At 40.2% G+C, this 25,120-nt stretch overlaps 1 protein-coding gene across 9 annotated transcripts in view; it reads left to right on the forward strand.

Annotated features, from left to right (window-relative positions):
* The window catches only part of SPATS2L (spermatogenesis associated serine rich 2 like), a 172,100-nt gene that overhangs the window by 33,686 nt on the left and 113,294 nt on the right, over positions 1-25,120 (forward strand). The window contains exon 1 of one of the 9 annotated variants that reach the window (XM_025405003.1): positions 10,591-10,692. The exons of the other annotated variants lie outside the window; for them this stretch is intronic. The gene's annotated coding sequence lies outside the window, so the exon portion shown is untranslated. Of the gene's footprint in view, positions 1-10,590; positions 10,693-25,120 lie in introns of those variants that run through there. 9 annotated transcript variants of the gene reach the window in all.

Genomic DNA, 25,120 nt, shown 5'->3' on the forward strand with positions numbered 1-25,120 from the left:
AAGGCACACTTGAACTTTTGCCCTTGCTCTTCCTTTTTGAGCCATTTTATCCAATTCAATGTTTTCTTTTATCATGCATTTTGCTTTTGTGAGAAACAGTCAGCTAATGTCTCTGCTGATAAAATTATGAATCACAGAAGCAATGTAACTGTTAAAGATAAGGATAGCTCTTGTGGCCCTAAAGTACTTAGCTCTGGGAATTCAGTTTTACTAATATTTCTTAAGTGCTTACTCTGTATGTGCACATATGTGTCACTGGCAGACCGACTTCTTAATTCTAAAACTGCTTTAATGCATTATCCCAACCAATTCTTCCAACAGCCCTGCGAGGTGGCTAATGTTATCATTTATCTGTGTTTTATGGATGAACACACAGAGGCACAGTAAAGCTAAGTAATTTCCTCAAGGTCACACGATTAACCCTGGGCAGGGCCTGGATTTGAACCTAGGCAGTCTGACTTCAGCACCTATGTTCTTAACCACTGAACTAAACTCAATGACTCAAGTACATCATAGAACCTCTGAGAACCTAAGTTTCCTCATCTCCAAAATGGGAATAGTAACACTTACCTGACTAAATTGTGAGGATCAAATAAAATAATTACTTGAGAGGATGCACTTAATTGTGATGTGCTCAAGCATAAGGTTGAAGTCTGGGGGAAATGTTGATATGGTGTTTTCTGTTAGGAGTCTCATTGGTGAATTTGTCCTTTGCTGCTTGGATATTCTGCTGGTTCAGATGAAAAACTGTGTTTTTCTTAAGGCTGTTTTGAAACCACAGGAAGACGTCAGGTTTCACAATGAAAGTGATCCTTTCTTTCCAAAACAGTGGCATTTGGAAGCATTTAGAGGATAGGCAAAATTAACCGTAATTTTTAAAATTTTTATTTATTTATTTATTTTGAGACAGAGTCTCACTCTGTCGCCCAGGCTGGAGTGCAGTGGTATGATCTCAGCTCACTGCAACCTCCGCCTCCCGGGTTCAAGTAATTCTCCTGCTTCAGCCTCCTGAGTAGCTGGGACTATGGGCACCTGCCACCATGCCTGGCTAATTTTTTGTATTTTTAGTAGAGACCGGGTTTCACTGTGTTAGCCGGGATGGTCTCGATCTCCTGATCGAGATCCGTCTGCCTCAGCCTCCCAAAGTGCTGGGATTACAGGCGTGAGCCACTATGCCCGGCCAACTATAACATTTTTAATATGCCAAGTAAGTTCAATATCTGTTTTCCTTTTACTCTAATCTCCCTTTGATATAGCACTTGACACTCCCTCCCTTTTTTCTAAATCATGCAAAGTAAGTTTTCTTTCCAGTGTCTATCTACCATGTACCATGGACTTATCACTAACTATCACTCAATGTGTAATACTGCACCTGGGACCATGTCTTGTACTGCCAGCACAGGGCCCTGAAACACAAGAGATACTGGGCAAGGTGTAGGCCAATGGAAGACAGATGGAAAACAAGTCCAAAGATAAAGACTTAGAAAGGCTGCAGACCAAAATGACTGTGCTTCAAAATGTGGGACAGGAGACCAGAGCTGCGGAAGAATCCGCGGGGTGGTATTGGAAGAGGACGCTGAGAAAGGCAAGCTTAACAGGAGGCTGGTTGTTCTCTTGCAGCTGCTTTACAGGGGAGTGAAGCCTTCCTCTTCTGTCTGATGCTGGGCCTGCCTTCCCTGCTGTGCAGCTCCTCTGTGTCTGTGGGGCTGGTACCTTCATTTCCATTATGTTCACACAAGTCAGGATGTTGGGGAGCTGAGCCCTTACAGTCCCATGGGGGAAGTGAAGAGCCAAAGGCCTGACTTTCTGTGATTCTTTGGAGGTTTTATGCACCCTAGAAATTTGAGTTTTTCCTGGTGTTTTCTGGGACTGGTATTACATACCCAGGGTCACCCTGTTTGGGGGCTCTTCCAAGGAGAGTTTGTGATCATAATGAGTTATATTTTCCTCCTTTCTGGATAAGAACAATATCCTTGTCATTCAGTCTCCAAATATAGCGGTTATGATAGAAAAATATCCTTATGTTAGGAAAGAGGTTGGCAGTCTCAATGAGGCAGAAATGTCCAATTTAGAAAACACATCTAAAAGGAAAAGCTGCTGTAAGTCCTTTGTGGAATCAGGTGGAATATAAATGAATAAATAAAAAAATTTCAAATAAAATGTGAAAAAATTTCAAATAAAATTTCAATAAAATACATTCTTCTTTCTCTCTTTAAGGTACTTGTTGATTTTGCCTAAACCTCAAATGTAATTTTTTTTGTCACTTCATTAAAATGTCAGACTTCAAACTGATCTGGCATCTAATTGGGAGAATAACTTGGATGGAGATTTTTAGCTGGTGCATGTAATCAGCACTACAATAATATTGTCAGGGACTGACCATTTAGAATGTTTTTAAGAATGTTGGTAAGTGTATAAGAAAAGTACTTAACACAGGGGAGGGAGAAAAGGCATCAGGTCCCAAAGAAAGAGCCAAAATGGAATGTATGTCAGTCTTGGCTGGAAGTATATAAATAGGGAGTATATAATATAAAATCACCTAATTGATTAAGGTGTCTGTAGTAAACATTCTAGGCTTAGTGCCTGGAAGATGACATAATCTGTAAAACAAACCCCCACGACACGAGTTTACCTATGTAACAAACCTGGACATGTACCTCAAATCTAAAATTAAAAAACTATGGATTCTTTCCTGCTTATTATGAAAGCAGTGTATGTTCAGAGTAGGAAAATTAGAAGACATAGATAAAATAGAAGAATGCCCCAAATCCTCCCACCCAGAGAACCACTTTAAAAACTCTTAAATACATTTCCAGAATATTTGTCAGAATTATGGATACAAGCACATCTCTCATACTTTACCAACCCAAGGGTGCCTGTTCAGTTTCTCCTCATGTAGTACTAAGCTGATCATAACACTTGATAGGCAAGTAAGTCAAGTAAATTGAAGTATATGATGCCCTTTCTAGAGGGCAGTTTGTCACTATGCTTGTTTTTAATCCTTTAAAATATATTTACTGTTTTATTTCTAGGAATTTGTGCTAGGGAAATAATTAAAGATATGTGGAAAGGTTTTAGCCACCAAGATGTTCATTACATCATTGTTTATAATATGGTAAACAGGAAATTGCTTCAATTACAGATTAAATATATTCTGTATATGATGTCACAGTCATACAATAAAATACTGTTCAGCCACAGTAGGTGCTGTTGTTGATAAATATTGATAATGAAAAGATGTTTATGATACATTGTTAGCTAATAAAATGTCAACAAAAGCCAAGTATGCAATGTGATCATATTTTCATTAATATATGTATGTATTCTTAGAAAATATTCTGGAAATGTATTTAAGAGTTTTTAAAGTGGTTCTCTGGGTGGGAAGATTTGGGGCATTCTTCTGTTTTATCTATGTCTTTTAATTTTCCTACTCTGAACATATACTGCTTTCATAATAAGCAGGAAAGAATCCATAGAGGTTATTTTTTTAAAAATTTTAGATTTGAAGATACATGTCCAGGTTTGTTGCATAGGTAAACTCATGTCGTGGGAGTTTGTTTTACAGATTATGTCATCTTCCAGGTACTAAGCATAGTACTCATTAGTTATTTTTTCTGATCCTTTCCCTCCTTCCACCCTCTACACTCAAGTAGGCCCCAATGTCTGTTGTTCTCTCTGTGTCCATGACTTCTCATAATTTAGCTCCCACTTACAAGTGAGAACATGCAATATTTTTATTTTTCTGTTCCTATGTTTGTTTGCTAAGGATAATGGCCTCCAGCTCCATCCACATTTACACAAAGGACATGATTTTGTTCTTTTTTATGGCTGCATAGTATTCCATGGTGTATATGTACCACATTGTCTTTATCAAGTCTGTCATTGATGGGCATTTAGGCTGATTCCATGTCTTTGCTATTGTGAATAGTGCTGCAGTGAACAATTGTGTGCATGTCTTTATGGTAGAATGATTTATATTCCTTTGAGTATATATCCTGTAATAGGGTTGCTTGGTCAAATGGTAGTTCTGTTTTTAGCTCTTTGAGGAATTGCACACTGCTTTCCACAATGGTTGAACTCATTTACACTCCCACCAACAGTGTATACATGTTCTTTTTCTCTCCAACTTTGCCAGGATCTATTATTCTGTTATTTTTTGACTTTTTAGTAATAGGCATTCTGACTGATGTGAGATGGTATCTCATTGTGGTTTTGATTTGCATTTCTGTAATAACCAGTGATATTGAGCTTTGTTGGCAGGTGTGTCTCCTTTTGAGAAGTGTCTGTTCATATCCTTTGCCCACTTTTTGATGGGGCTGTTTGTTTTTTTCCTGTAAATTCGTTTAAGTACCATATAGATGCTGGATACTAGACCTTTGTCAGATGCATAGTTTGCAAATATTTTCTCCCATTCTTTAGGTTGTCTGTTTGCTCTGTTGATTGATGGTTTCTTTTGCTGTGCAGAAACTCTTAAGTTTAATTAGATACCATTTGTCAGTTTTTGCTTTTGTTGCGATTGCTTTTGGCATCTTCATCATGAAATCTTTGCCCATCCCTACGTCCATAAGAGGATTGCCTAGGTTGTCTTTCAGGAATTTTTATAGTTTTGGGTTTTACATTTAAGTCTAATCCATCTTGAGTTGATTTTTATATATGGTGTAAGAAAGTGGTCCACTTTCGATCTTCTGCATATGGCTAGCCAGTTATTCCAGCAACAAAGGTTATTTTAATTGAGAAAAGGAAAATATTTAGGTCAAACCTTATGAAAGTGACTGACTCTGGATAAATGAGAGACTTCATATGAGGCTTTTTGGCTGTATTTGTTTGTAAACATATTTCAGCTGAACATGTGTGCTGTGATTTTGAGAACACTTACTACTCTTTAGTCCATTTGATTTAGCAGAGATTAATAGCTTTCTTCCTAGACTGCCCTGCAAAATGAAGGAACTCAATTTATTAGGCCAGCTCTGGGGTTTCTTCCTACTCCCAAATCCCAGGTCTACACTTTCTAGGTTTACCCAGAGAAACTGCTGAGTGGGGATTCCCTGTATTTCTCCTATTTACTAGCTGCCAAGTGATGATAATGTATTATTAAGAAGGATTCATTGTATCATTTGTAGTACACTCAAAGTAACCTACTCTGAAATACTATCCTTGATCTTTTGCTCCTTTGAAGAAAGACCTTCAGAAGACCTAGTTTTTGTATCACTTGTTGATTACTCTAGTTTTTAACTTTTTTGGAGCGCTTATGGTGAGGGTTACATAGCTGAGAGCTGCTCAGTGTTTCAGGAGAACTTCAGCTGTAGGTGGGAAGCAGTTGAAGCAAACTGTAACAAAGAAGTCACTTCCATCAGAAAATAAAATTCCCACCAGCTGTTAAACCCCTGACAGCCTCTCAGCCTCTTCCTTTTGTATCCAGGAGGCCTCTGTCTGTCTACAAACCCTGGACCTGGTTTAGTTCAGTGAGGCAAGATGTCATATATTTTTCCTCGTTAATCACCCTTGGCAGATGTCATAGTATTACAACCACTCTCTCCTTCCTTTAAAAATATAATTTCAGAATGACTTCACAATAAATGTAGAGGTAAATTAGCAGTAACATCTGGCAGACTGACTTCCTAATTCCATGACTTCTGAATGGATGTTAGTGGAAAGAGTATTACAGCTCCACGAGGTAGGAAACCCATATTTTGATCCTGGCTTTGCTGTGAACTTCTTGGGGAACATTAGAAAGATCGCCTAGTTTTTTTAGGTCCAAGTTTTTCTCCTCAGGAAAGTGAAAGAGTTGAATGTGGTTGTTTTCAACCTTCCTCTCAGTTCTGAAGTTGTGAGACTATGATCTATAAAGGTCATTTATTGTTGCCTTCATAACTCAAGACCAAAGGCAGAGTGTCTGTTAGCACTCCATTTCTGTGACTCCCCTGCCACTTATTTCTCTTGGTCCAATAAACCATTGTTTTTTTGTTTATCTTCCTTTTCTCATAAAACACTAAATAATTTCAGAGAGAATCTCATTTTGGCATTCTTTATATCCTCTAACGTATGATGTGTCTTTGTGACTACTGAAAAAAATTCTTAAAAGCAGCTACTTCCATTATTCTCTAGTTTTTAAAGCTATCCCCGGAGAACTAAATGTCAATTCAAAGATTCCTACATTTGTTATCATTTCTAACCTAACCTATAGAAGTCTAAGGCATAATTTGAAACTGAAGGATTCTTGCCTGGAGACAGGGGGCTCATAAATATGTAGCTTGATTTTTTCCTATAATGTAAGAAGAAATTAGGATTTTTAACAACATTTTTTCAGTATCTAAGTTGAATATGCAAAATTGGGCTGATGTCCATGCTTGCAGATCCTGCATTTTTAATAGTAGTTACATTATTTTTCAATTGAGTAATAATTTTCAACGAAGCTACTGCAAAATAACAGGTTGTTGCCTAATGAAAGATTTTACAAACCAAAGACTCGTGTGTTTTAATTCTACCTCTAATTTAGATTCTGAAATATGCCATTCTTCTTTTATGTATGTCAGATAGTTGTCTGTTTTCTATGCTGAGCATGGAAAATGCAACCCAAGTGGGCCGCAGAAGAGGGCACTAATTTCCTACCCAGTACCCATTCTTTTCTTCTTCCTTAGTGACACACTCTGATTTTATTCAAAGGGATAATGTTCCCAGCTAAAAGACTGCCATTTCCTAGCCTTGTTTGCAGTGAGGGGTGGCTAACACAGAGATCACTAGGTGGGTGTTCAGGAAACGTTTTCAGTGGGAGTTCACTGCCCTGTGCATGTCTTGACTCTGCCTCTTCTGGCTCCTTTCTGAGCTCCACCTGGTCACAGGATGGTCAAGTCAACTTTAATCTCATCATCCTCTTCATTCAAGCCCAGCAAAAAAAAGTCCAGTTTCCTAATAGCTTAAACAAAGCCCTTGGTTTGCATGTCCTTGGCCTCATTGCCCATTTTGAGCTGCCTTGAACCCATAACTGAGACACATAGAATACAATGTGCAGATGGATCCATCCTGGTCATATAACAACCCCAGGGCTCAGATTGGTGGCAGCTTCACTGAGTCCCCTAAAGCAAAGTAGGACTAGGAGAAGTGGGAATGGATGGATACTGAATGATCGTACTACAGATGTCCACCCCACCAAATTTGCCAGTGTCTTCTCTGAGTTATTAGTCTCTGATGATCTAGTAAACTGATTGCTTGTTTTACAAAGTTACATGAACAACAATTTAGTCACTGAATTCATATATAGTAAACAAAATTGAAGGCTCAAGGCTGCAGCATTCATCTGGATTAGCTATCAAAATATATGTCCTCTAGTTTTCCTGAGTAATATCTTACAGTAAGTCATATAACTTCTCTTTCCATTATCACCCCGTATATGGCCCGCTAAAAGGGTAGAATCAAAAGCTTGCCAAGAAATTTTTTTCAAATCACAGCAATTGTATTTTCCAGTATAGCTTGCTGATATAGCAGAGGACATTGTTTCTGAACATAAAATTGTATAACAAGTTAGAGCTAAATGAAATTTAAAACGACTTGTGATAAACCCTGAAAAAGTGGTGCTTTAAAATAGTAATGTCAGCAGGCTGTCTATTATGTAACCATAATACTAGTGTTCTCAGTTTAGATGGGGAAGTTATAGGGCAGTGACAAAAAATATTGTTGTCCTCTCTTTGGTATGAGTGAACATGTAAAAGTGATTCTGAAGTGATTTACTGCAGATGCAGGTTGAGATATGGTAAGCAGCAAGACAGATGATTATGGCCACAGTTCTGAAGATGTTCAGATGGCCTTCAATTAGCTTTGGGCAAGGCTGCTTCTTGCTGAAACCAGTATTGATTTTTCAGAATACCTTCTAACTTTTCAGCAGAAGGACCGATCATGTCAATTCCTTTGAAGCCACAGGACACATCATTGGAGAGCAGACTGCGGGAAGTCTTCCTGCAGCAGCCAGGGACTGGCTATCTGAGCGGAGGACAGTGGGGCTGGGTGGAGGTGAGGCAGTGAAGTGGAATGATGGAGTGTGGGCTCTACAGTCAGAGAGGCCTACGTCTGACACTGGTACCTTCATGTGTACCAGTAGATCACTAAGCTCTAGGAGCCTCACTTCCCTCCTTTGTAGGATGGGCACACCTGAGAATCTAATGAGAAAAGGCCTGGAAAGCTCCTAGCTCAGTGCTTCTGGCCTATATTAAGTGTTAGGAAATGTTAACTATTACTCCGTTTCAGAACTGGCCCTTGAAAAGAAAGGAAATATCATTGAGTTTTTCACTCTTTTCCCCTGAGTTTCATTAAGAAAAAAAAAAAAAAAGAAGTGTGCATGTGAAGAAGTTAAATTTGGATTGGCTCTACTCCTTCCTGATCATGCTTTTACTTTCTTGTGTAGAAAAATGAAGAGTCAGTATTGACATATCCTAGGTGCTTTTACTATCTTGGGATCTTGTCCTCTACTTTCGGTGCAAATTTGTTTAAAACAGCCTTTTTTAAAAAAGAAGAATGGTGTTATTGCATCACATCTAAGAATGGCAGCCACTTGCCGAGGGAGCAGAAGGACCCTGAGAAGTCAGCAAAGTCTCAAGCCTGCAGTTGGCATCACGTTAGAGACCACCAGCATTCCGTCTGTTATTTTAGACCTTCTGGGAGAGTATTCCAACATCTGAGAATAGCAGGACCCCAGGGCCATAACCCTCCAGTTTACAAACGAGGAAGCTGAGGTCTAGAAAGGAGAAATGACTCACAGGCTACATCAAGAGTCACACACACATAGGCTGGGCATGGTGGCTCACATCTGTAATCCCAGCATTTGGGGAGGCCGAGGCAGGTGGGTCGTTCGAGGTCAAGAATTTGAGACAAGACTGAGCAACATGGTGAAACCTTGTCTCTACTAAAAGTACAAAAAAAATTAGCCGAGTGTGGTGACACATGCCTGTAATCCTGGCTACTCGGAAGTCTGAGGCATGAGAATCTCTTGAACCCAGCAGGTGGAGGTTGCAGTGAGCTGAGATGGTGCCACTGCACTCTAGCCTGGGCAACAGAGCGAGACCTCGTCTCAGAAAAGAGAAAGAGTCAAAGACACAGGCAGAAATGAAACCCAAGATTCTCAATGCCCAGGTCAGGGAAATTAAAGACTACCCTGTTTATCCTCTAACCCTCTCCTTCTGATCTCCTATTAATTGCCATTCTCATCCAAGCACTGAAAGGCAGGAATTCATTCCTTCCAGCAAATTCAGTTTGTTGCAAGCCACCTTTTACTCCGTCCTCCCACCAAAGTGTCAACATCTAAATGTCTTCCTACTGTGGTGATTTCATTACCCAGGACTGAAATTCACATCTCCTGCCTGGGGGTCTAAGAGTAGTCACTGCCCAGGCTATTGAATGGGAGACAGCTTGGAGGCCTCACTGTTAGTGCCCAGACAGACTTGTTTTCAACCTGGAGCCTCAGCCTGCCCTCCATAATGCCTGGGGTCTCAGCCTCTTGGGTTCAGTTTTCTAGAGAGGAAACCACATGTGTCCCACAGGGTTGGGGGGATGGTTGCTTGGCTGCTGTGAGTGAGGTGGGTCTGTTACCCCTCTCAGCCTTCCAGGGGTTCTTTGGTCGTCAGACAACTGGCTTCTCTGTATTCTTATCTGTGGGCCCTTAATCTTAGCGGCCTCTGCTGGATCGAGTTCCCACTCTTTTGTCTGCTTTCCATCTTTCTGAACGGTTGTGTCATGCCTCAGCCATTTTTGTCTCATCTTCTCATTTGTTGTCCTTTTGGGCTTGTACCCTTTAAAAATTAATTTCTCACCATCCAAGTAGGTTTTGGAAGAAAATAGAGATCAGCACAGTGTTAACCACTCCCACCCCATGTTAATAGCCATTTTAAAAAATGTATTATTTAAATTTTTCTCTCTTAATACAAATTTCTAAATTTATATTATATTTTGATTTCATTTTATTTTTTGAGATGGAGTCTCACTGTGCCACCCAGGCTGGAGTGCAGTGGCATGATCGTTCACTGCAGCCTCTGCCTCCTAGGTTCAAGCAATACTCGTGTCTCCTCCCAAGTAGCTGGGACTACAGGTGTGTGCCACCCCGCCCAGCTATTTTTTATTTTGTATTTTTAGTAGAGACGGGGTTTCACCGTGTCGGCCAGGCTGGTCGCAGGCTCCTGACCTCAAGTGATCTGCCCATCTCAGCCTCCCAAAGTGCTGGGATTATAGGCATGAGCCCCCAGGCCTGGCCTAAATTTAAATTTTAAGTAGACCTAAAATCCTGTGGATAGTGACTGACTAGGGCTGAGTGTGGTTCACTTTTTTTTTTGTTGTTTCCTTTGGAGTGTTGAGGCTCTTGGCTTCAGCAATACAGAGAATGGGTGAAGCAAGTGAGGAATTACCCTCCGCAAAGATCACACCATATGTTCAGTCACTGCCAAGAACCTTCTGAAAAACAAATCTCAGGTTTTGTGTTATCACCAAAAATTAACCTCACAGCATGGTTCACAATCATGTTTATGGAAGTGTTTTGAAAATGAAATGCACCACTATGAAATCAATGGGTGGCAAGCAGTGAGAACTCTGAGGGAGAGGTGCATTTGTGTATTTCTCCTGTAGCTGAGCGCTTGCTGGGAGGGAGTGCCAGACATCTCAGTGTTTGTGTTTTTAGATGCACTAACCAGCAATAGCAAGCTTTTCTCCAAGTGTGTAAGTACCAGGAATACAGAGGAATAATGTTTGCTAAGTGAATAAACTTAATGTATAGTAGAAGATTGTGTGACTATAGCAACATATTTGCAGTAAAAACATTTGAGGTTGAGATGCTTTTCAAAATCCTGAGAAATTAAAATTAAATTAATGACACATATTTTGTTTTGCCAAGAACTAAACTTTCCCATTAAAAAAATAAATATATTACCTTGTCAGTAACTTTTCTCCAACACCTGATGTATTTTAGTTAATACTACATTATTCCTGGTGTTCTGACATGCATAATTGTTAACAAAGGGATTCATCTAATACAATATTCAGAATTGATGACTGATTTACATAGCCTTAAACTGAAGGATGGGACATAAAAATTTTTTTATTCACTTCTGCCTTCAGTAGTGAGGAGTTATAGATCGAGATTTTTTTTTTTTATGCAGCTATAAATCAACCTTGTAAAAACATAGCTAACAGTGATGTAGTCTTTGGTATAAGGTTTCCCTGTTGGCTTCTAGAAATATCTGAGGTTATATTTCCCTGTTGGCTTCTAGAAATATCTGAGGTTTTGGTTATAAATCCCCTGCTCCTTGACATGGCTCTTAAGAGGGTGGAAGCCCCCTGTGCCATTTCAGTTCTATCTTGTCAATCTAGTTGAGTGTTGTTCAATTAATGGTTGCTTTCTGTTGCCTTTTAATGGATTCTAAGAATGTTGCTATATCTCTTTTCCAGTCTATTTGGCTACCTTTCTGGCTTGGGTAGTTTCCCATTTCAGTGTACATCTCGGTTTACGTGCTTGAAGAAAGAGCCAGAGACTGATGGGTGTTTGTGTCTTGCCTTTTACTTTTTGTAAATGCCTGACAGTGTGGCAAAGCCTCATGGTTTACAACCAAAAGAGGTGGTGCTATATTTGTATCGTAAGTTTATTTTCTTGTGTGAACAAAACTGGCAATTTAAGGGTGATAGAGAAGGGCATATACTTAAAGAACATAAAATGAGTTTTTGCAGGCTTTATATAAAATACAAAATATTTTGGTTTTGAGTCTACTATATAACCAGCAGCAGTTTATATATATATGTATATAGGTAAACAAGCATGATTTTCTCTCTTTTAAACATTATCCCAAATAACTGGCTTAACTAGTTTTTACCCCCACTGTATTGATCGTTTGCTCTGTTATGCAGACACAGCTTAGAATCCCTTTTCAATCTGCTAACCTGCTGCTTTTTTTTCTTTTTTCTTTTTTAACCCTTAGCTTTAAAATAGCTGGATTTAATGGCAGGGGGCCTTGGCCTCTATTCCTGAAGGCTCTTTTCCTCCTGCTCCCTTGGAGAGAGAAGCATTATTAATTTCTCCCCTTCCCTTTTGATTATAGGAAAAATCAGGTAGACAGTAACTCAGTGCCAGCACACCTGAATTCAGGGTTCAGCTCCCCAGACAATTGCTCTCTTGTTCCTTAGCCTCATGGGCTGGAGAACAGCGAAGGTGAAGGGGTAATGAATTCCTCTAGGTGCTGATAAGAGCTACATTCCAAGAGGATTAACAGCACAAAAACCTGCACGTATGAGGGGGAAAAAATGAGGAAGCAGGAGAGGGGAACACCTACACTGACACACATGCACAGCCACACAGTGAACTTTGTAGTGTTCTCAAAGGCACATTCCAATTTTAGCTGCCCAAAGTCTGAACTACTCTGACAACAGCATCTACGTGTACATGGCACGTACTTTCTTTAAAAGGTTTGGGAACATTCTTGCTGTGGTTCTGAGAAAGGATGCTCTGGTAGCAGAATGACATCTGGCCTGTATCAAGTACTTCCTTGATCAGAACACAGAAAATTTTTCAAAAATGCCTTGATTTTAGACTTTTCAACCTAGAGGAGCAAAGAAGAGGAGATGAAAAAGTCCATGTAATCTGTTAACCACATCTGAGAACAGTTCTGGAAATGGAAATTTGGCTTCATTTAAACTTTCCTAAAACAGCATGATCGCTGCATTGAAATTTGGGATCTTGATTGTGCAATCCAAGTGGAGGTCCCTTGTATGTGTTTTGACGGATATATTTGGTGAAACTTAAAGGCAGTATCATTCCCGTCTGCTAATCAAGGGCCAGAACCAACCCACACACATCTGCCTAACTATTCCTCACTGCCTGTTGTGAAAATAAACCTTTCATTTTTCAAAAGAAGTCACTACCCCTGAAGCGGAAAACAAGAAGAGCAAATGGATGTGGTCTCTGGATATTTCCACCCTCTTCTAACCTTTCACCATTCCCTACCACCTATAGCTATGATACCCCAAAATTTCAAACTTTGAATCTAACTGCCCTTTGTTTTGCCACATCCCCTATTTTCACAAAGAAATCTGACTTAGTTTAGCTTATCCCAAAAAAAAAAAAAAAAAAAAATTCTGAAGGTATTTGCCACTCAGACCCATTGTCCTTGAGAAATGAACACATAATCAATTCTTACTGAAGCAATGACTTCTACAAGTACTGTGCTATGGTCTAAAACAGAAATATGCACCACTATTATAGGAAACTACAGCTTTTACATTTTCTTGGCAGAACTCGGGTCCTCTCTTTACAGTGAGAAGAGAACATTCCATAAATAGCAAAGTGGGCCTTCCGTTAAGTTGTCCGATCCATATTTCGCATGGTAGTGTCCATTGGAAATATACCTTGATGTCAGTGAGGGCTTAATGAAGTTAAACATTTCCCAAGTATGTTTGTTTTTGACAGGAATCACTTCAGGAAGGCATGTTGGAGCAAACTTAAGCTTAACTAACTGTGAATAATTATTTGCCTCGGTCTATAATTTTAATAGTGTGAATTTTTAGCTCAGACCCTGTCATTTATCCCAAAGAGGGAAAGAGGCATAGCCAAGACCATGGAATTTAGCAAAGGCTCTCTGCTCTTAATAGAGAAGGATGTTGATGTTCCTCACTCTCATACAATGAGATGACTTTAACTTTACCCTGTGATCCTGGAAGTGGAGCCATAGGTCTTGGGCAGTGTAGCCTGCCCTAGTAAAGAATCAAGTTCAGGCCAGGCACGGTGGCTCACACCTGTAATCCTGGCACTTTGGAAGGCTGAGGCGGGAGGACTGCTTGAAGCCAAGAGTTTGAGACCAGTTTGGCAACATGGTAAAATCCCATCTCTACTAAAAATACAAAAATTAGCTGAGTGTGGTGGCTGGCACCTGTAATCCCAGCTATTCAGGAGGCTAAGGCAGGAGAATCACTTGAACCCAGGAGGTGGAGGTTGCAGTGAGCCGAGATTGTACCATTGCACTCCACCCTGAGCGACAGAGTGAGATTGCATCTCAAAATAAATAAATAAATAAAAAAGAATGGAGTTCAGTCTTTTCTTCCCACTTAAACTTACCTACTTCATTCTCGTGCCTCTCAAACCCTCACCATTGCGGGAGGCTAGCTGTTGCCAAGGATTCTTATTCCTCTCCTTTCTTCCCATTTGGAGGGATAGTTTGTAGAAAATACAAATAGCTTTTAACTGTCTGTAGATGTATTTTAAAAGTGCTTTCTGGGATGCATCAGAAAATATTTTTCAATTTAAGAGAAAATGGCCATGAGTTTGTTAGTTATTTGCTGTGCCTGAACAAACCAGATTTTAGCAACAAAGGCAGTACCTTTGACATCTTGCCAGGGTTGTGTTTCGTAGCTATACATGACATTTAGGAAATGTCAACTGTGAATGACTTTTATTTTAATTGTAGTAAAGTATGGTTGGATATACGTACAATCCCTGACTTACAAGAACTTGACAAACAGGTTTCCCGTAGACATAAAAGGCTGCCCTTCCTCCATCTCTCCCTTTTCAGGCATCTCTTTTGTTTCCCCTCTTTGCCCTTCACCCTCCTGCTGTCTGTCCCCCTCGATGCCAGAGCCACTGCGGCACTGCTGTGGAGACCGCCTGTGGAAAAACTTGGTCCTTCTGGAAAAATCGTGGTTTCTGGAATGGAAGGAGAAGCTGTGCAAAAGACACAGTTAGGGGGTCTCACCCCAAACACCTGCTGGGCTGGATCTGGTGGGCTCCTCAGTATTTTCTCTAATGTGGTGTGATTCTTTTTACCTTCATTTACTTTGATTGGTTTGGATTTACAAGTATCCTTTTTAAAAATCTGGATGTCTGTGAGACAGATAAGGAGGACAAGCCCCATTCATTGTCATGTTCATGTGAATTGGGTCAAGGTATAGCAACCACACACACAAACAGACAAACCTCATGTGCATTTAGTGATTTCTGTTTCACTATTTACAAAAGGTTTCCACACACGTTTGGTCTTCACAGCTGCTTTACAGATGGTGAGACTGGGACTCAGAGAACTTGATACATTTGAGCTACTGAAAGCAAGACTAGAAGTTACAAATTTAAATTCTGAATTGAGTTCTCCTTCCATTCCATATTCCATTGTGTATACAAATATGTTTATGCAGACACATACATCTATGCCTTTTTAAACAGTGAAGCAAACACATTTGCAGGTAATTAGCAGACAGAATATAATTCAGACAATTTCAGACTGTCTCTGACTTCAGTATTCAGCTATTTGATAAGATCCTTACACCTGGAAGGTGAAAATTAGATGACTGAGTCTTATTTCGTAAGGAAATAAAGAAGGTTGTTTCCTTATTTCCAAGTCTTTAGAGATTAAGATTATCGTGTGTACCTGTAAAATACACTTAAAACCTCAATGTTAAGATTTTACAACTTGACTGAGAAATATCTGTGTAATGGTTGGCTAAATAATTAATGAAATTCATGAATTATATTCCTGTTTACAGGTCTAAGCCCAACACTAATAGTACATTTACCTCTGTGGTTTTGAATTTCTTATTTGAATTACAAGTCAGTCCACTCTTGGTAAATGGGTATTATTTGTATCTATAAAGTGTATTGGAATTTCAGACCAGAAAGTCAGGCTCATTATTCATATGAAAACCTTTCTGATCAAGGCCTAAATAACACAGTTCTGAAACTGAAAGTGATAAACATGCATAAAAGCACATTATACCGTCTGTTTATAGTAATAATAATGATGGTGCTAAACAGATTGTCTCCCTGGCAATGAACATACAATGGGGACATCATAAGAGATGAACTAGTGCCATTTTCTGAGATAGAAAATTCTCACATTTTACATAAAGCCAGAAGTAAAAAAATGGTTCCAAGAAAAAAACATGTTAAGAATTATAAGTGTTTAGCTTAGAAGGAGGGGAAAAAATGGGTTATCACAAACATTGCTTTTTTTTTCTCCCAAAATATAGAAACATTTTCCATTCTCTGACTCCATGATGTCATACTCGGGATCAAAGACATAGTGGAGGAAATGGAATTATGCAAATGAACAATATAACTTATCAACTAGATTCAATAGGAAATAAAAATCTGAGGATGGCTTGGTAAATGACTAATAAAGCTTTAGGAATCATGGATGTCGTAGCCTATTTTGTGTAACAGAGTACTCTAGAATGTGTAATTTGTGAACAGAAGTCGATTTGGCTCATGGTTCTGGAGGCTAGGAAGTATGGCACTGGTGTCTGGTGAAGGGAGGGCCTTTGTGCTGCTTCATCTCATGACTGGCAAGAGAGCAAGATGGGGCTCACCTTGCTCTTACAGCAAAGCCACTCTCCAGATAACTAACCTGTTCCTGCAGTAAGGACATTAATCATTTATGAGGGCAGAGCCTTCATGACCTAATCACCCCCCAGCACTGTTGCATTGGGGATTAAGTTTCCAACCCACGAACTTTGAGGGATGCATTCGAACCATAGCAATGAAATTGTTATTTTCAAGGATCTAGATAAGCTTTGCTTATTAAAATTGTGTGACGTTCTCACTGAATATTTTCTTGAGAACTATGATGTCATCATCCAACATTCTTCACAGATGTTGAATTCTGTTCATTCCACCTTTATTTGGGGCCAGATATTTTTGGACATGTGTTTTCCCTACTAAACTGCTTCTGTAGGCTTGGTTACTACATTCCTGAAGGTCCTTTCATTGTCAGTGTCTGTAGAATTATGCTTTAGGCTCTGCTGCAGCCCTTAGCATTGCTGGCAAAGTGAGGCCACTGAGAAATAATGCCAAGCCCACAGAGTCATTAAAAGCCTTCTTCCCTTACATTGTCAGAAGGTTGGAGGCTCTAACTTTCAGCTCAGCCTGTCACTTTCTTTGGAGACAGGTAGGTGGTTACAAAGACCATTGATTCCTGCCTTTCGAAAAACATAGAGAGGGGAAAAAATAACTGTACAACTGATCTGATTTTTAAAAAATCAAATGCCTCTTTTTTTGGTTTAAATGGGTTTTGAAAAGCCAACCTAGACCAAATTACTTTTCCGATACTGCAGTACACCTTGGCTAAATTTTAAAGCACAGGTTGTTTTTTATGTAACAAGAATAGGGAAACTTTATTCCCATTTCACATGAAATGACAAGTACAGTGACTTGGTTTAGATCGGTCTGCATTCAAGTAGACTATCATAATGTTTCTCATGAAGTAGCACTGAGTTTTAAAATCTTCGTAGTTAATTTCTGAGCACCAGTATATGTACATGAGCAATACATGTCTCAAAGTGCATTGGAGACATGATCTTTGAGAGATATCAAAGATATCACCAGATCATCAGTTTGAATTTATAGCTGAAGGCACCCAAGCACACGTGGCCTGGGAGAGACTTGCTTAACCACCGAGACAAGGAAACTGGCCTGATGTTAAAGAGCTAATGTTCTGTCACTTGTCAAACATTCCTGCTACAGAGTCATGTTCTGAAATTTTCGTGAACCAACTAGACGAACAAACTGTGTGGTCTGGATAAAATAATATCTGCCTAAAAGGAAAGAAGTGAAGTTAGCCAGAAAGCCAGATGGCAGATTATTTTCTGCATAACTCTGTTTGGAAAGTGAGCTTTATGTAATTTTTGGTCATTTCTTACCATCTTAGGAGACCATTTTCAGAATAAGTCATTGAGGGATCTAGCACACAGGTTTCAAAAAATGAACTATACAGATGCAGGCACATCATATGACCTGTTCACAGAATTAGCACTAGTTGATGAAAATGCTTGGATTTCTTTTTCTTCCAGCATTTTCATGGCCTACACCTCTATTCCATGTCTTTTAGTATTCATTTGGCTAAATTATCTTAGAACTAAACTCTATGGCTAGAAATACAGTGGAGTTCACATATAGGAAAAACCTGGCGCAAAGGTACATGAATTTAATACTAGTCTTCACCTTTTGGTTGACCAGATTGCTCTGCTCACTCACATGCAGAAAATCAGGAGTTGTTTACTACATACACACAAAGGTGATATTTCCTTTTTTTTTTTCCAAGGCAGGGTGCCATTCCTAAGTTGCATCTTCTAGCAAATTTAGTAATATCATGGGCTCTTGAAAATTTAGTCCATCTTCCATGTTTAAGAATTTTTTAGTTGGATGCAGTGGGCCATACCTGTAATCCCAGCACCTTGGGAGGTCAAGGCAGGAGGATCACTTGAGGCCAGGAGTTTGAGACCAGGCAACTGAGTTTGAGACCAGGCAACATAGTGAGACCCCATCTCTATCTTAAAACAAAATTTAAAATTAGCCAGGCGTGGCAGTGCACACCTGTGGTCCTAGCTACTTGGGAGACTGAAGGGGAGGATCCCTTGAGCCCAGGAGTTCAAAGTTACAGTGAGCCATGATTATACCACTGCACTCCAGCCTGGACAACATGAGAGAATGAGACCCTGCCTCTTAAAAAAAAAATACACACACACACAAATTTTCTTTGAGGTTAGAGGCTGAGCCCCAAGCTTTTAAACAGGAGTAAGGAAATATCAACTCACACTGCTGTTACTTACTCTAGCAAAACAGGATAAAAAACTTCAAGAAATCAGGCAGGGCGCGGTGGCTCAAGCCTGTAATCCCAGCACTTTGGGAGGCCGAGACGGGCGGATCACGAGGTCAGGAGATCGAGACCATCCTGGCTAACGCGGTGAAACCCCGTCTCTACTGAAAAATACAAAAAAACTAGCCGGGCGAGGTGACGGGCGCCTGTAGTCCCAGCTACTCGGGAGGCTGAGGCAGGAGAATGGCGTAAACCCAGGAGGCAGAGCTTGCAGTGAGCTGAGATCCGGCCACTGCACTCCAGCCTGGGTGACAGAGCGAGACTCCGTCTCAAAAAAAAAAAAAAAACAACTTGAAGAAATCAATTAGGGTTGTTTAGTTTTTAAATGGTGGACTCATTTCTAGGAGTATTTGGTTTCTTCTCTTTTTTCTTCCATATTTTACTGAGACTTGGTCATATTCTTTCTAATTGATGTTCGGTTTCATACTTTCTTCATTATTACCACCTTTATCACTCTAATCAAATTCTAATAGTCTCACTCCAGACTCTTCTGAGCTGCTCTAACCAAATCCAATTTTTTTCCCATCCGGTTTGCACCCTAACCTCAGAGTAATCTTCACAAAACATAGATATCATGATGATGTTTGTATCTTTAAAATGTTGAATGGTTCCATATTTTATTCTACAGCAAATCAAATCAAGATTTCTGTACCTTCATTGTTCAAGGTAACCCGTCACTTTCACTCTTCTCTGTCTTCCAATGACTGACATTATTTCCTGTTATTCTGCAATACGTTGGCGCTCAAGTCAGTGTGATGAAAGCCAACTTCTATCCCATTTCTGTGATAAACCTGTTCTTAGAATAAAGTATTCCCAGAGAAGTCTCACTTGGCATGCCCCTCCCATTTTCCTTCTAGCTCTGTAAATCCTGCCCATTCAGCAACTGTTAACTCAGTCCTCACCTTCTCCTTCCAGTTTTTAACACATATACATTGAGCATCTTCTCCAAATTGAAAGTCATCTTACAGCATGTGTCAAGGAGTGCAAAGCTATGAACCAGGGCCTTTCCAGTCCAGCTGAGTCTGTCTGGACTACTCCAGACTTCTAAGTCCTTCTCTTCTGAACTTCTGTAGTACTGAAAGTCTAGACCAGTGGGCTCCAAAGTGGAGTGCTCAAAATAATCCTCAGGGGGTGTAAGAATATATTGGAGCTTATATTAACATTTTTTCCATATCTTTTCAAATTTCTATTTTAGAGTATTTCTATGAAGTATGCGATATATTAATAGAGAGCCACATGTTTAACCTTTATAAATAAATAACATATATGGTCCATGTGCAAGCACTGTAACTACGGGGTGAGTGATAAAAAATACATAGTGCCTCAAGTTCAGAACCATTTCGCTGGGGTTTTAGGAGGTCAGCTAACTGGTCCACCCAAGTCCATTTATTCTCTCCTTCAAAAACTGTTTACTAGTTTCCTACAGTGTGCCAGGTAATGTTGAGAGAGAGAGCAGTCAGGCAAGGGGAGAGTAAAATGTCAGTTTTCTTTCTGATAAAAGCTCACTGGAAAATGTGGCTTTAGATCAGGGCCAGGATGGTTTGCTAATACTTCGCCCTTGCAGTAAGGAGACCCAGTACAGGCAGAGTGGGACATTACACGTCCCTTCTCTACCTCTGTCCTCCCCAACCAGGGGCAGGGCCTGTGCCCAAAGCTTATTGCATGGCCAAGAGCAGGTGGGAAGGTACCCTCTTTGCAGGCAAACAGAAGGATCCTATCAGAGTGGGGAGTGGGTTTATTCTTTCAAATGAACCAATGAGATAAGCCGCTCCTCCTTGGGGGAGGGGAAGCAGGTGGCAGGTGGTCAGCAATGTCCTCACAATATGGGATTTCCTCCAAATAAATAAAGTACTGTTATTTTGGCTTTCATCACCTTGTAATAAGCTCTTGTTTTGTTTCAAATGTATCTACCTGAAAAGAAGCACTTTCTTTTTTTACCAAAAGGACTAGCATGGTACATGACCCATTGAGGGGATGAGTAGAATTGTGTCCTTGAAGATGGATCTGTACTGAGGCCTGAGGCTTGATGCCATTGTATGACACTGCCCCCTCACCCCCAAAACTAGAGTTCCTCATCTGAATTCCCAACGGTAGGATAGAGCAGAGCAGAACAGGGCTGCGTGTGTGTGTCTGTGAATTGCTTCTGGATCCATTGTGAAACTCCTTTTCTAGCTCCACCCACTATTCCCCACCCCCCGCCCCACATGCCCACATCCCTACACAGATACACACACCTACATACACATTCACACTGTTCCTACCATTAAATTTTGCAATCTGTGGCACATTATAGAATGGACATAGGTCAAAGCATGTGGTCATGAGAAATAAAGCAAGGAGAAACAAAGCTTGTTGCTTCTCTTGTAAGCACAAACCAACTTAGTGTCATGAGAGAAAGAGAGAAGAAAAAGGAGAAAGAAGGGAAAGGGACTCGGGGGAGGAGGAAGGATTGGAAGCCCTGGTCCCTGGATGAAGGACCTTGTTGAGATAATCTCCATCCTCACTCCCTCCTTCTTGTCCTCCTAGGGCAGAATTCTAACATGACATTCTAGAAAATTAAAATCTATCCAATTAAAAAAATATCTGCAGGGAAAAAGATTTCAAAACTTTCCTCAGTAACTAAAATGATTAACTACAGGCTAAGAGAATACGTTTCTCCAAATCGTTAAGTCTTTCTTGTAGTTTAAAATGGTTTTTTTTCCATTGTGGAAGGCTCAGTTCATTACCATCCTTTGTCTGAAACAGGGATATTAAGTTGACTGCTAGATTTACAACTGAATAGGCCAATCCTTTGCCATCGTGCACCTGTTTGTGTGCATGCACTTTTCTACATCCTCTTCAGTTTTTCACGTCCCACTTTAGTTGTGGGAACTAAATAAAAGGATCATTTGCTGGTTTCTGTGTGCTTCTGTGTATTTATCCCCAGTATTCAGCTTAAAAGAAAAACTGTAATGTTAATTCAGAATCAGTTCTTTACCTGTCCATTGTGATTTGTTCAGAGTATTAGGACATTTATATACAAGTCTTGAGGATATTGAAACCTTCTTAACCCAAAGGTGTGAATGCAGGGCCAGATGTGGTGGCTCACGCTTGTAATCCCAGCACTTCGGGAGACCAAGTCAGGAAGATCTTTGAGCCCAGGAGTTCAAGACCAGCCTGAGCAACATAACCAGACCTTGTCTCTACAAAAAATGAAAGAAAAAAAAATCTATGCATGGTGGCACATACCTGTAATGCCAGCTCCGCGGGAGACTGAGGCAAGAGGATTGCTTGAGCCTGGGAAGTTGAGGCTGCAAGTAGCTGTGATGGAGCCACTGCACTCCAGCCTGGACAACAGAGACACACCTTGTCTTGAAAAAAGAAGAGTTGTGAATGCTGGAGTGCAGGAAATTTCTGGATTAAATATTAGTTTTGTTGCCAATTTGGCTGCTGAGATAAAGGCAAACAACACTGGCTTAGAAACACAAAAGTCTGTTTCTCCCTCATTTCACAGTCTAGGCATACAGGCTGGTGGGAGAGCTGCACAGTCTTCCTGGCAGGTTGTCCTGTCGTCCTTACTTTATGGCTTCCATTTCAAGTTCTTGTCACACTTCAGCTGGCAAGAAGGGGACAAAAGGAAGTAGGAAGCACACCCCTTCCTTTTAAAGGTACAACCTGGAAGTTTTGCTTATTACTTCCATTCACATTCCATTGGCCAGGACTTAGCTACATGAAGATACTTAATTGCAAGGGAGGATGGAAATTATGACCTTTAGATGGGTGACTGTGCACCCAGGTGGAAGGAAGTAATGGATTTGGGGGACAACAGTTTGCTTTGCCTGTGGCTTTGTAGCGCCAACCTGAGCAGCGTGTTTTGACCCCGAGTTCAGCTAGGGGACTAGCAAGCGAAGTAAAAAATACCTGAGGATATAATGAAGGAGAAAATGTCGCTCTGCGGTAGAAGGTTGGTGTTGCAACTTTGTGGCTCTCAGGGCTCCAGTTCAATGATGAGATATACCTCTCCTCCTGCTGGAAAATAATTTGAAGCTTAACTGCCAAGAATATATTTTGCTACTGTACAATTGAATTAAAATAAATTTTCTAGATACAGTTTTCAGGCCAGAGAGGTTCCGTATAAAACCAAGATCACATGCATGATCACTATGATTTTAGGCCACAGAAGCCATACTGCCATTGCCCCTTGATTCAGATCCTTCTATTAGTCTCAGTTATCGCTACATGTCTCTGAAAGGGGCAGTAATGTATATTTGAGGCCTTTAATGATGAAAATTAAACTTTTAAAATGCTAATGAATGAAAATTTAAAGTTTTTTAATAATTATACTACTGCTACCACCTCATTAGAAAATCTGCATTACTTTAGCAATATCTTCTCTAGGAAAATGATCATAAAGAGACAGTTTGCTTATTATAGTGCAGTGCTATACCTACTCTATTGGGGACTTGCATTTCTTATTTGTTTACTTGACTAGCCAAGCACTTTTTCCTGTTAGTGTGCATATTCATCTTCTTCAGTTGTAACCCTGGTTTTCCTCTCAACCTGACAGGACGAACCTGGATTTTGATAGTCATGCTAATTTTTATCTATTTAAACAGCTAGAAGCAAAATCAAATTTTGTTTCTGGCTTTTGTTATTGAGAAAAGTAATAAAAACCATGGCAGAATTAGATCAAGGACATTCATTATTTTAACTAGGACCAAGAAATAAATACATAGCTCTTCCTAAGAATTGGATTAATTTAAGTGTACAGAGGATATTAAAAATTACATTGAAAATATGTTTCATAGCTGGTCATTTGTTTGATATACAAATGTTAGCATTTCTACTGTCTGTTGTAGAGAAAACAAAATAGTGAAGTCTCATTGGCTGAGTGCTTTAGTATGTACCTTTTCTGCATCAATCTCTGTGGTCAAAGCTTAAAGCCTTGGATCAGTCTCCAACTGCATGGCTGGCGCATACCAGAGGAAGGAAAATTGGGGAGGTTGTGGTGGAAGATCAACAACAGGCACTCACTTCAGTATTAATATTTCTGTTTGAATAAATCATGAATTCTCAGCAGGGGCAGTATTGCCCTCAAGGGTGTGAAAATTGTTCTTGGAGAGTGAAAAAAAAAATCAGATATTATGGCTGAGCTCAGAGTCAGAGGGAGATGTTACTATGGAAGAATGGTCAGAAAGATGGGACGCTGCAGGCTTTGAAGATGGGGGAAGGAGACATGAGCTAAAGAAGGTGGGTGGCCTCTAGAATCTAGAAAGGGCAAGGAAACAGATCCTCCTCTAGAGCTTCCAAAAAGGATCCTTGTCAGACTTCTGACTTACAAAACTGTAAAGTAATAAATTTATGTTATTTTAAGCCACTAAATGTGTGCTAATGTGTTACAGCAGCACTAGGAAACACGCTGTTTCCTCTCCTGTTTTTAAGAAGAACAGAATGAGCTATGTCACTGGTTTGTTGTAATTGCTAAATAAAATAATTTGTGAGAAATACTTGGCATAGGGAACATAGTGATGTATCTCAGCCTTGCCAGTGTTCAGATGGGTAAGATTTCCCTCTGAGTGCCCTGTTCCCATGTTTAGGTTGCCAATGGACTTCTTTCTTTATGTCAGTGGCGACAGTCAAGTCTTGTACTGGCCTGGTCACTTTAAGGGGACTTTAAAGTCTTTCCTAGGATTCATCATTTATTGATTTTATATATCAACTCTCAGACGATGTTTTTATTTCACTTGTTGCCAAGTTATGGGAAATTTATTCTAGTGCCATCCAGGTACCACCCACTCGTAGGTCCTTCCCCAAAGTAATTCTCCCTGTATTTTCTTTCTCCTTTCTGCCTGTACTGCAGGAATGTCTGAAGGCTTGTTGGGTGTCTGTGGAGAGGTAGGGGAGGGAAGCTCCCAGCAGGGAGCAGAGAAGCAGTTGCCAGTCATCCCAGTGAGTGCAGGGCAGTCCCAGGTGGGGTGGGCATTCTAGAGTGAGGCATTCCAGTTCAGGGATGACTGGGCTGGAGGAATAAACTCCGTGTATTGTTTTCTTATTTTTGTTTTGTTTTAATGATTAAGAAAGTCTCTCTAAAAAGGAGAATCTTCACAATCTGACATTCATTGACGTCCTTCAGGTCAGTTAAGTCAGTTGGGTAGATCCTGGTGTAAGTGAATAAAGTGAAGGCCACAGGTTTTCCTCTATCTTTGCTGGGTGAGTCAGATTCCCAGAGAACTGCTTTTGCATTATCACAGGACAAGAAACCAACAGAATTGTATTCCTACTACCCAAGTGCTAATATTATGTGGGTTTACTTATGTTATCTTTTAATGCTCACAAAATCACTGTGAAATACATATTATTCTGTTTCCCACTGAGGAAGGGGAGCATCATCACAACATCGCTATGAAATAGAAAAATAGACAGCAATTACGCCTGTTTACAGCCAAAGATCATGGGGCTCAAGGAGGATGACAGCTGTACCCGCTTGGCTGGGACAGCAATACGACCACTGTGGGGCTGCCACTGGCTGGTCGCCTACGCAG

This window comes from Theropithecus gelada, chromosome 12 (assembly GCF_003255815.1).
Source record: "Theropithecus gelada isolate Dixy chromosome 12, Tgel_1.0, whole genome shotgun sequence".
In the NCBI taxonomy this organism is placed as follows: domain Eukaryota; kingdom Metazoa; phylum Chordata; class Mammalia; order Primates; family Cercopithecidae; genus Theropithecus; species Theropithecus gelada.